The sequence below is a fragment of the Macaca thibetana genome, chromosome X, assembly GCF_024542745.1.
Source record: "Macaca thibetana thibetana isolate TM-01 chromosome X, ASM2454274v1, whole genome shotgun sequence".
Taxonomy (NCBI): Eukaryota; Metazoa; Chordata; class Mammalia; order Primates; family Cercopithecidae; genus Macaca; species Macaca thibetana.
The window spans coordinates 146,886,707-146,898,051 of record NC_065598.1 but is presented as its reverse complement, the minus strand read 5'-3'; the positions used below and the strand labels follow the sequence as shown (position 1 = coordinate 146,898,051).

The window sequence follows — 11,345 nt, the reverse complement described above, 5'->3', positions numbered from 1 at the left end:
CCCTTTCTGTCAACCCAGAGAAGCGCCAGGTGGCCCGGATGTGATGCCACTGACTTGTGCATTGGAGGTCAGAGAGAAGCCAGGTTCTTGGGTTTAGGGGCAGCTTGAGGTCGGTGGAAGGAAGCAGGCCCAGGCTCTGTGAGGGGTCAAGGCGAGAGGCTGAGAGAGGTCTGAGGACACCCCACCCCAGATAGAGAGCCCCAAATAATCCAGCACCGCTCCTGCTGCCAGCCCTGGAACACCCAGGAGCAGACTTCTCAGTCAGGGCAGCCCCCAGCCCCCGGCAGCTTAAGCCCCAGGGTATTCTGGAGACAGAAGCTGGTGTGACCAGGAAAGGGCTGGTTAGGAGAGGGCAGCGTCCAGGCTCTGCCAGGCATTAACATCAGGAACGTAATGGAGGGCTGAGGGGCCCTCTCCTCTATTCCCATCCCCTACCACATCCCCATTCCCATCTTCATTCCCAACCCCATCATCACCCCCATTCCCCAACACCACCCTCATCCTCCCCAGCCCCCACCATCCTCATCCTTACCCCATCCCCACCCTCATCTCCCCAACCCTTACCCACCTATAGCCCCATCCTGGCAGAATCCGGGTCTGCCCCTGCTGTCAACCCAGGGAAGCCCCTGGCCGGATGTGACGCCACTGATTTGCGCATTGGAGGTTAGAGAGAAGCGAGCTTCTTGGTCTGACCAGCAGCTTTGGATTGGCAGAGGGAAGCGGGCCCAGACTCTGTGAGGAAGCAAGATGAGAGCTGAGGGAGGGCTCAGGATGCCCCCATCCCAGATAGAGGGCCCCAAATAATCCAACTTCGCCCCTGCTGCCAGCCCTGGACCACCTGGGGGCAGACTTCTCAGTCAGGGCCACTCCCAGCACCCATCACTTAAGCTGCAGGGGACTCTGGAGTCAGAGCAGGGCTGCTTAAGAGAGGGCAGGGCCCAGGCTCTGCCAGGCATCAAAGTCAGGACCCTAAGTTAGGGCTGAAGGCCCCCTACTTCCATTTCCCATCCCCCACTCCATCCCCTTTTCCATCTGCACTCCTAACCCCATTCCCTACCAGAACTCCCATCCTCCCCAGCCCCCACTACCCTCACCCCACCCTCATCTATCCTACCCTCACCCCCGTATCCCTACATGCTGGTAGAATCCAGTTTCGTCCCTGCTTTCAACCCAGGGAATCCCCAGGTACCCAGATGTGACACCACTGACTTGTGCATTGGGGGTCAAAAAGAAGTGAAGATCTGGCTCTGAGTGGTGGCTTCAGATTGGCGGAGGGAATCGGGCCCAGGCTCTGTGAGGAGGCAAGGTGAGACTCTAAGGGAGGACTCAGGAGACCCCCACCCCAGATAGAGGGCCCCAAATGATCCAGCACTACTCTTGCTGCCAGCCCCAAACTATCTGGGGGCGGACTTCTCAGTCTGGGTCACCCCCTGCACCCTGCCAACCCCTGTGGCTTAAGCCGCAGGGGACTCTGGAGTCAGAGTTTCGTGTGACTAAGGCAGGGCTGGTTAGGAGAGGGCAGTGCCCAAGCTCTGCCAGGCATCAACGTCAGGACCCTAAGTGAGGGCGGAAAGCCTCCAACCCCTATTCCCCTCCCCCACTCCATCCCCATTTCCATCTGCACTCCTAACCCCATCCCCACCCCCATCCCCCACCAGAACCCCCATCCCCCACCAGAATCCCTATCCTGCCCACTGCCCACCACCTTCATCCCTCCCCCCACCATTCCCTTCTTCCCCACCCCTGACCCCCGTCCTCAGCTTCCCACCCCCCCACACCCTGGCAGAATTCGGTTCTGCTCCTGCTTTCAACCCAGGGAATCCCTGGGTGACCAGATGTGATGCCACTCTCTTGCGCATTTGAGGTCAAGAGAGAAGCAAGGGCCTCCCTCTCAGAGGCAGTTGGAGATCAGCCAAGGGCAGCGGGCCCCAGCTCTGTGAGGAGGCAAGGTGAGATGCTGAGGGAGGATTGAGGAGTATCTCACCCCTGGTAGCGACCCCAAATAATCCAGTGCCACCTCTCCTGCTGCTAGCTCTGGACCATCCAGGGCAGGACTCCTTAGGCTGGGCAATCCCCAGTCCCCCACCACTTAAGCCGCAGGGGACTCTGGAGACAGAGCTTAGTATGACCAGGGCAGGATTGGTTAGGAGAGGACAGCTCCCAGGCTCTGCCAGGAAACAACGTCAGGAACCTAAGGGAGAGCTGAGGTTACCCCCACCCCAAACTCCATTCCCATCTCTACCTCCATCCCCCACCTACACCCCCATTCCCACACCCATCCCTACTGGCAACTCTATCCCACATCTCCCACCTGCTCCTGGCAGAATCCGGATCTGCCCCTGATTTCAACCCAGGGAAGCCCTGGGTGGCCGGATGTGATGCTGCTGACTTGTACATTGTGGGTCAGAAAGAATCAAAATCAAGGGCATGGTTCCGAGGAGCCGATTGAGATCAGCAGAAGGGAATGGGTCCGGGCTCTGTGAGGAGGCAAGGTGAGACCATGAGGAGGGAATGAGGAGGCCCTCACCCAGATAGAGGACCCCAAATAATCCAGCACTGCCTCTGCTGCCAGCCCTGGACCACCCGGGGAAGACTTCTCAGGCTGGACCGTCCGCCCTCCCCACTGCCACTTAAGCCACAGGGGACTCTGGAGTCAGACCTTGGTGTGACCAGGGCAGGGCCGGTCAGGAGAGGGCAGGGTCCAGGCTCTGCCAAGCATCAAAGTCAGGATCCTGAGAGAGAATTGAAGGCCCCCACCCCAACCCCTATACCCATCCCTAACCCCATACCCACCCTACTTACATTCCCATCCCCATCCCCATCCCTACACCCAACCCCATCTTTGCAGCATCTGTTTCTTTCTCTGCAGTCAACCCAGAGAAGCCCCAGGAATGACAGACAGGCACGCTGATCCTGACATCCACATCCAGGACTGAAGGAGGGAAGGGGCTTAGTATCATGAGCAGGGCCTCAGGGGAGTCTCTACTCCTACTCTGCTGGGAGTAGAGGGAGGCCTCAGAGGACGCAGGTCCTCAGGATAGGGGGTCCACTCCCCCCCGTCTGAGACTGAGGCACCTCCTCTTTCGTCCTTGGGAATCGGAGAGATGGAGACTCAGGTCAACAGAGGGTGGGGCCCAACCCTGCCAGGATCAAGGAGAGGAAAAAGAGGGAGGACTCAGCGTACCTTGGAGTCCAGATCAATGGGGACCTTGGCCCTGGGAGGTCCAGTACACAGTGGCCACCTGTAGCCCATGCTTGCTGCACCTTCTGGGTGACAGAGAGGAGAGGGCTGTGGTCAGAGCAATGGTGACTCAGGTCAACAGGGGGAGTAGTCCCAGGATCCGCAGGCCCCAATGTGTGCCCCATTCATGAAGATTGGGGATGCCTCTGCTCAGAAAGAAGGGACCCCACAGAGTCTGACTGTCTCCTGATTTTCGCTCAGAGGGGACCAGATCAGGGATGGCCCTATGTGCCAACCTCATTTGTGCCACAGGAAAGAAGTTGAGGAGCCCTCAGGGAGATGGGGTCTTGCAGTAAAGGGGAGCTATCTGCTCATCTCAGGGAGTTTCAGGTTGAAGAATGGCAGGCCCCATCAGGATGAAGAGTAACCCACAGGAAGCCATAGGAACACTCACCCCAGAACCAAAGGGGTCATACCTGAACACCCCATGTGGGGGTGACAGGATGTGACTCCATTTCATTCCTGTTTCCAGATCTCAGGGAGGTGAGGAACTTGTTCTCAGAGGGTGACTCAGGTCAACACAGGGGCCACCATCTGGCCGATAGGATCTGTCAGTAGTTCCCAGGATCTGTCAGTAGTTTTGGTGAGGAACATGAGGGAGGATTGAGGGCACCCTTGGGCCAGAACACAGATGAGGACCTCACAGAAATCTGCCCTGCCCCTGCTATCACTCCAGAGATCATTGGCAGGGCTGTCTGCTGAGGTGTCCCCCACCCCACTTACCCTGGGATCATTGGTGTCAGTGGTGTCACCTTGGTCTGAGGGGTCTGCACTCAGGTCAGTAGAGGGAGCGTCTTAGGCCCTGCCAGGAGACAAGGTGAGTACCAAGCAGGTTCCTCACCCAGAACACATGGATTCCAATGGATTTCAGCATCTCTTGCTGTCCTTCCCAGGAGGACCTGGGCACAGTGTGGCCAGATGTGAGTCTCCTTATGTCCTGTTCCCTATCAGGGATGTGAGCTCTTAATCTGAGTTTCTCAGGCCAGCAAAAGGGTGGGATCCAGGCCTTGCCAGGAGAAGGGTAACGGCCCTGCATGAGCACAGAGGGGACCATTCACCACAGGAGGGTGGAGACCTCACAGATTCCAGCTTGCCCTCCTGTTAGCACTGGGGTCCTGAGGCTGTGCTTGCAGTCTGCACCCTGAGGGTCCATGCATTCCTCTTCCAGGAGCTCCGGGAAACAGACACTGAGGCCTTGGTCTGAGGCAGTGCCCTCCGGTCACAGAGCAGAGGAGATGCAGATGTCTAGTACCAGCAATGAATGTTTGCCCTGAATGCACACTAATGGCCCCCACCGCCCCAGAACCCATGGGCCTCACCCTCTCTACCATCAGTCCTGCAGAATCAGCCTCTGCTTGCTTGTGTACCTTGAGGTGTCCTCTCACTTTTTCCTTCAGGTTCTCAGGGGACAGGCTGACCAGGATCACCAGGAGGCTCCAGAGGATCTCCAGGAGGTCCCAGAGGATCCCCAGGAGGCCCTAGAGAAGCACCAAAGGAGAAGATCTGTAAGTAAACCTTTGTTAGAGTCTCCAAGGTTCAGTTCTCAGCTGAGGCTCTCACATGCTCCCTCTCTCTCCAGGCCAGTGGGTATCCATTGCCCAGCTCCTGCCCACACTCCTGCCCTGACCAGAGTCATCATGTCTCTTGAACAGAAGAGTCAGCACTGCAAGCCTGAGGAAGGCCTTGAGGTCCAAGAAGAGGCCCTGGGCCTGGTGAGTGCGCAGGCTGCCGGTACTGAAGAGCAGGAGGTTGCGTCCTCCTCCTCTCCTCTGGTCCCAGGCACCCTGGGGAGGTGCCTGCTGCTGGGTCGCCAGGTCCTCTCCAGAGTCCTCAGGAAGCCTCTGCCTTCCCCACTGCCATTGATTTCACTCTATGGAGGTAATCCATTAAGGGCTCCAGAAACCAAGAAGAGGACGGGCCAAGTACCTTTCCTGACCTGGAGTCCGTGTTCTGAGCAGCACTCAGTAAGAAGGTGACTGACTTGATTCATTTTCTGCTTCTCAAGTATTGAGTCAAGGAGCCAGTCACAAAGGCAGAAATGCTGGAGAGTGTCATCAAAAATTACAAGCACTATTTTCCTGTGATCTTCGGCAAAGCCTCCGAGTCCTCGCAGCTGGTCTTTGGCATTGACGTGAAGGAAGTGGAACCCACTAGCAACACCTACACCCTTGTCACCTGCCTGGGACTCCTATGATGGCCTGGTAGTTGATAATAATCAGATCATACCCAAGACGGGCCTCCTGATAATCGTCCTGGGCATGATCGCAATGGAGGGCAAATGCGTCCCTGAGGAGAAAATCTGGGAGGAGCTGAGTGTGATGAAGGTGTACGTTGGGAGGGAGCACAGTGTCTGTGGGAAGCCCAGGAAGCTGCTCACCCAAGATTTGGTGCAGGAAAACTACCTGGAGTACCGGCAGGTGCCTGCCAGTGATCCCGTATGCTATGAGATACTCTGGGGTCCAAGGGCGCTTGCTGAAACCAGCTACTTGAAAGTCCTGGAGCATGTGGTCAGGGTCAATGCAAGAGTTCGCATTTCCTACCCATCCCTGCGTGAAGCAGCTTTGAGAGAGGAGGGAGAGGGAGTCTGAGCATGAGTTGCAGCCAGGGTCAGTGGGAGGGGGGCTGGGCCAGTGCATCTTCCAGGGCTCCGTCCAGTAGTTTCCCCTGCCTTATGTGACATGAGGCCCATTCTTCACTCTTTGAAGAGAGCAGTCAGCATTCTTAGTAGTGGATTTCTGTTCTAGTGGGTGACTTTGAGATTTATCTTTGTTTCCTTTTGGAATTATTCAAATGTTCCTTTTAATGGATGGTTGAATGAACTTCAGCATTCAAATTTATGAATGATAGTAGTCACACACAGTGCTGTTTACATAGTTTAGGAGTAAGAGTCTTGCTTTTTATTCAGATTGGGAAGTGCATTCTATTTTGTGAATTGGGACATAGTAACAGCAGTGGAATAAGTATTCATTTAGAAATGTAAATGAGTTAGCAGGAAAATTGACGAGGTAAAGAAATTAAAAATATTTAATTCTTGCCTTATACTCAGCCTATTCTGTAAATTCTTTTTTAAAAAAATGCATACCTGGATTTCCTTGGCCTTTGAGAATGTAAGATAAATTAAATCTGAATAAATAATTCTTCTTGTTCACTGGCTCATTTCATCTCTATGCACTGAGCGTTTGCTCTGTGGAAGGCCCTGGGTTAATAGTGGAGATGCTAAGGTAAGCCAGACTCACCCCTACCCACAGGGTAGTAAAGTCTAGGAGCAGCAGTCATATAATTAAGGTGGTGAAATGCCATCTAAGATGTAGAAAAAAAGTAAGAGAGGGGTGAGGGTGTGGTGCTCCAGGTGAGCGTTGTCCAGATTCTCAGAGGGTGTGAGAAAAGCTCATAATGGAAAACTGAACAGTTCTTTTATGATGGTGGATGAACAGAGAAGAGTGGAGTAGGAATGGAAAGTGTCTTGTGTTTTAGTCCCAGTGCTGTTGAACACAGTACAAGAGCTACGTGATGAACACTTATCATCTGAAAACGTTTCCTGAGAGAGAAGCATAAATCTCCCTGGAAAGGAGACCCAGAAGCCACTGGCCAGGTACTTTTCTGCCTGACTGAGAGAACTAGAGCTGACTCTATTAAAAATGAATTCTAGTTAGATTATCTCAAGTGCAGTTTGACCAGTTGTAAGCAAGGTGGTGACAAAATGAATGAAAATAGTTATTTGCATGGAGAAGCATATGGGAGCGAGGGAAGGAGTTGGTCTCTGACTCAAAATCTAGGAACTTTGAACTGAGTCTGGCTGCAGAAAACTCCCGCATACCCAAATTTTGAAGTACATTTTCTAAGAGGTAACCACTTACTAAATTTTATGGATGGAACTTCATTTTTTGTCTAATTATTCCATGTCCTATTGAGCTGTATGTTCTCTGATAATTCTTGGAAAAGAAAGACAACAGCAAAATCCCAGAGTCCTAGGGCCTGGGGTCAAATAATATTGGAAATAACAGGCATCTGCCCCTCTTTAAACTTCTAATTTACACTAGGCCCTGAGCCAGGTGTTTCATCTACATTGCATACACTCCAACTGTCCTACTAGACAGGGCTTATCAAATCTGCTTACAGATGAAGAATCAAGGGTCACGGGGCTTGTGAATTGGAGCATAATAACGGTATTTCTTGGGTATTTCCCAGGATCACGTGGCTAGTAAGGAACAGGACTGGAACCAGACCCCTGGTCTGAATTCCTTTAGAGCCCATACAGCTCCCACTCCCCGCAGCCCGAGGCTGACCTCCTGACTGGTACTTCATTTCTCTTTTCAGCACTGCACCATGTCGCTCAGGTGACAAAAAAGAAGGACCTTGAGCACAAGATACTAAAAGCAGACGTGGAGGTGACAATGAGAATCAAACACCATTTAGGACTGGTGTATGCTGGGTTCCTCAAGACCTGACTGCCCAGATATGGTCATTTCTGTCTAGTCCCAGCACTTTCCGGAATTAAAGCACATTTCTCCTGGTCACTTCCATATTATTTGTCTGACTCTGGAACCTGGCCTGCTGAGCAGCTTGTCATTGGTCCCCACAGAGCAGCCTAGAATCACCTGCTTTCTTCCTGACAGGGAGCATTTATTCTCCCTGTAGAAGTCCTCTGGTTGTCCCATCTCTCACTCAGGAAGCCATGTGATATCAACAACCATTGTGATACAAAAATTCACATGGGACAGTGACTTTTGGACATCTGGATACCACTCTGGTTATCTTCGACACAGTCTCTAAGTGTTTTCCTAAGGGGTTGAGTAGGGTCTGACTTGCCATATTATCTATTAGTTCTTGGGATATCCCCCTGAAGTTGCACAAAGTTTGGAACCACCTTGATACTTGAAATCGGACTTTTACAGGGTGCTTTATTTGGAATTCACCTCTGAACACATGCACAGATGAATGGTCAAAAACCAAAGCTTCCTTCATGAATATTAGGTGAGGAAACACTTTGGAAATCCCAGTGGAACAAACATCTACTTACTGAGGCTAAATTCCTAAATCTCTGGAGTCCCCCAGGAAGTGAAACCTAATTCCTTGGAATACATGCCAGCTCTCATGAAAAAGGAATAATTAAGCAGCCTTCTACTGCCTCTTGTCTGTTTAATTGCTCCACGGAAAAATACTGGCTTTCAGTGTGCCTAGGGGCACCTGACAGGTGTTCAGGCATGTGCAGAGTAGCAGAAACTCATAAGCTATGATTTCGATCAGGAATCAAATGGAGGAAAAAATTCTCAGCCTACTTAGTGGGAGCTAAATGATAAGAACTTATAAAACAGAGAAGGAAATAACAGACACTGGGGTCTACTTGAGTGGGGAGGGTGAGAGGAGGGAAAGAAGCAGAAAAGATAACTATTCTGTGCTGGGCTTAATACCTGGATGGCAAAATCTGTATAACAAATCTGTGTCACGTGTTTACCTATATAATAAACCTTCTCACGTACCCCCAAACCTAAAATAAAAGTTAAAAAAATAAAGGGTATTGCAAAGATAAGCCTTCCTGCTGAGAATTTCAAGATTCTGGGACAGTTGTGCTCCTATATTAGAAAGCATCTGTGACATACTAGATCCTTGAACAAGTTGGAGAGCTTCAAGGCAAATTTGGCCTTCTTAGAAACTCCTCCTAGAAACGAGATGGATTGTGTAACACCAAATTATAATAGTTGCTTTTTATTGAGCACTTACTATGTAACAGTTTATGGGGGAAGCTATATTACTTACCCACATCTTGTCTTTCTCTCCTGTCTGGACACATGGGAACAGTAAAGTCCACTTGCAGTTAGGAAGAGTAGTGTGACAACCCCTTACCACTGAAACATGAGCAGAAGCATTGTTTGTCACATCCAGGAATGTGAGAGTGACTGTGCCACTTTCCGCTTTCTCCCTCCTTTGAATGGCAAGACTGGCAGCTTCATCTTGAGATGATGGAATCACAAAGTGGAAGTAGCATGGATCCCTGGGTCACGTGAGAGTGTAGAGCCCCTGGCAAACTGTATCACAACTTATGTATGCATAAAATAAACTTGTGTCATGCCAATCAAATTTCAGCGTTTGTCTGATGCATCAGCTAGCAATTACTTTAACTACCATAGCTACCATTTCTGTTGTTAAGTATAAATATTTTGTATTTCAAAGGTAGTAGTTTGCATATTGTCATTGCAGAAATTATAGAAATTTATATAATTCACAATTTTCCCCTTTACAAAACTCCTCCACAGTTTATCCCCCTCCTTAGAGGTCACAACAATTAACAATCTGGTGTGTATTATTTTAAAACTGACTCTAGGCTATTAATTGACAGATAAGCTATAACAATATATTGCTTTTATTTAATACACAAGAGTGATAACGTACATATTGATCTGCCACTAGCCTTTGTGACTTCATAAAATGGATATGGGATCTTTCCACAACAGTATATATATAGATCTCGCTTTTGAAACTAATTTCTATAATTCTAAAGTAGGCATGCACCATAATTAAACTCTTTCTTCCCAATGGACACCAGTTGTTTCCCATTTGCTGTATGATGAATAGAATAAAATCAACATCTTTGAATATGAATTATTGGGCAAACATTAATGTTTTCTTATAAGAAATATATTAACATGGATGTTGGGTGAAAATGAAAAGGGTATAAATAGTTTAACATTTTATAAATATTTCTGAAATTTCATTGCAAAAATGCTGTACCAATTCACATTCTCATAAAAATCAAAAATGATTTGAAATTATGAAATGTGGACAGGAGATTTCTCCTCTGCTTTCAGAAAGATTTGGTCAGAATGAACAGGAGCCTGGGAAGGAGAGCAGACAGGAGACTCTCAGCCCGTGAGGGGCATTGGGAGGATCCAGGGGGACAGCAATTGCCAGAGTCCATGAGAGAGACCACATGTGAAACCAGGACCACAGAGCTTCAGGCAGGCTGGCACTCAGCACTCTGAATCCAGAGTTCAGCCTGGTGGGGGCAGGGACCTGAGGGAGAGAAGGGGGAAGGTAGGAGGGAGAACAGGACAATGAACAAGAATAGGTTTGGGAAATCCAGGGACCATCATTACCAGCTGGAAGGGGCCATGTGATCTGAATGGGCAGGCTTGTTGGCTGAATGCACCAGTGGGGTGCGGGACACTGCACCCTCCCTCAGAATCACCTTCCCTCTGTCAGGAAGAGTATGGCTGGCTCCCTGCATCATTCTGGGTGAGCTCCCTCTCTTGACCACTCCAATGCTCCTCTGCGTCCTTGCCAGCGTTCCAGGGCTGAGTGCTGTCTTCATGACTACTGTGGACTGGTGTTTTATCCCTGTGGACCCTCCATAGAGGCTGGGCTATGTGAGTGGGTTGCTGACTGATGACCAACAGCCAAGATGGGCCAGGAACACCATGTACTCCAGTGGCTTCCAAGATCTTGGCGCACAAGGGGGCAGATGTCTTGGGGCTGTGATCGCTGCCCTATGTTTCAACCATACACTGTCTAGGGTAGAGGGCTGGTCCAAGGTCTGGACACGGGAAGGTTGGATGGAACCCCTGTGGAAATGGCACCCTCCATTGTTAAGCTGACACGGACGTGTGGGGTCCAATGCAGGAAGTATCATGCACCATCCTGTTGGGAGCGTCCTCATCTCCACATCGGTGTTTGGCCCTGGGGAGGAGGTGTCCACAGTGATACCTCAGCTGTAATTTCCATGAGAACTGTGAACTCAAGTGAGTACAGGTAAGGGAACTGTGGGTTTCTTCATGGAGGCAGGAGGCCCAGGTGGGGCAGAATCCAAGATTTGAATCAGTGAATTCCCATGCCTGGTAATTTCATTCATTCATTAGTTTATGCATGCGTTCATTCATCCGGCAAACATTTATTGAACATATGCTGAGGACACACTAACTACAAAACAAAAGAAAATGGCTAGGTCCTTAATTTGTTCTGTGAAGGGTGTGGGGCAGATGGTGAGGTGGAAGGACATGAGCATTTTAGGAAGTGAGGGACTGGGAACTGATAGAGAGTATCTCTATTGATCTGATTTCTAGATGATGCTGTGCCCTTAGTTGAGAGTGACAGTGGAGGAGGAAAAGTT

At 50.3% G+C, this 11,345-nt stretch overlaps 1 pseudogene; it reads left to right on the top strand.

The window, feature by feature from the left end:
• Window positions 1–2,479: 2,479 nt before the first annotated feature.
• On the top strand, window positions 2,480–5,829 carry LOC126945434 (melanoma-associated antigen 4-like; annotated as a pseudogene).
• The last annotated feature ends 5,516 nt before the right edge of the window (window positions 5,830–11,345 follow it).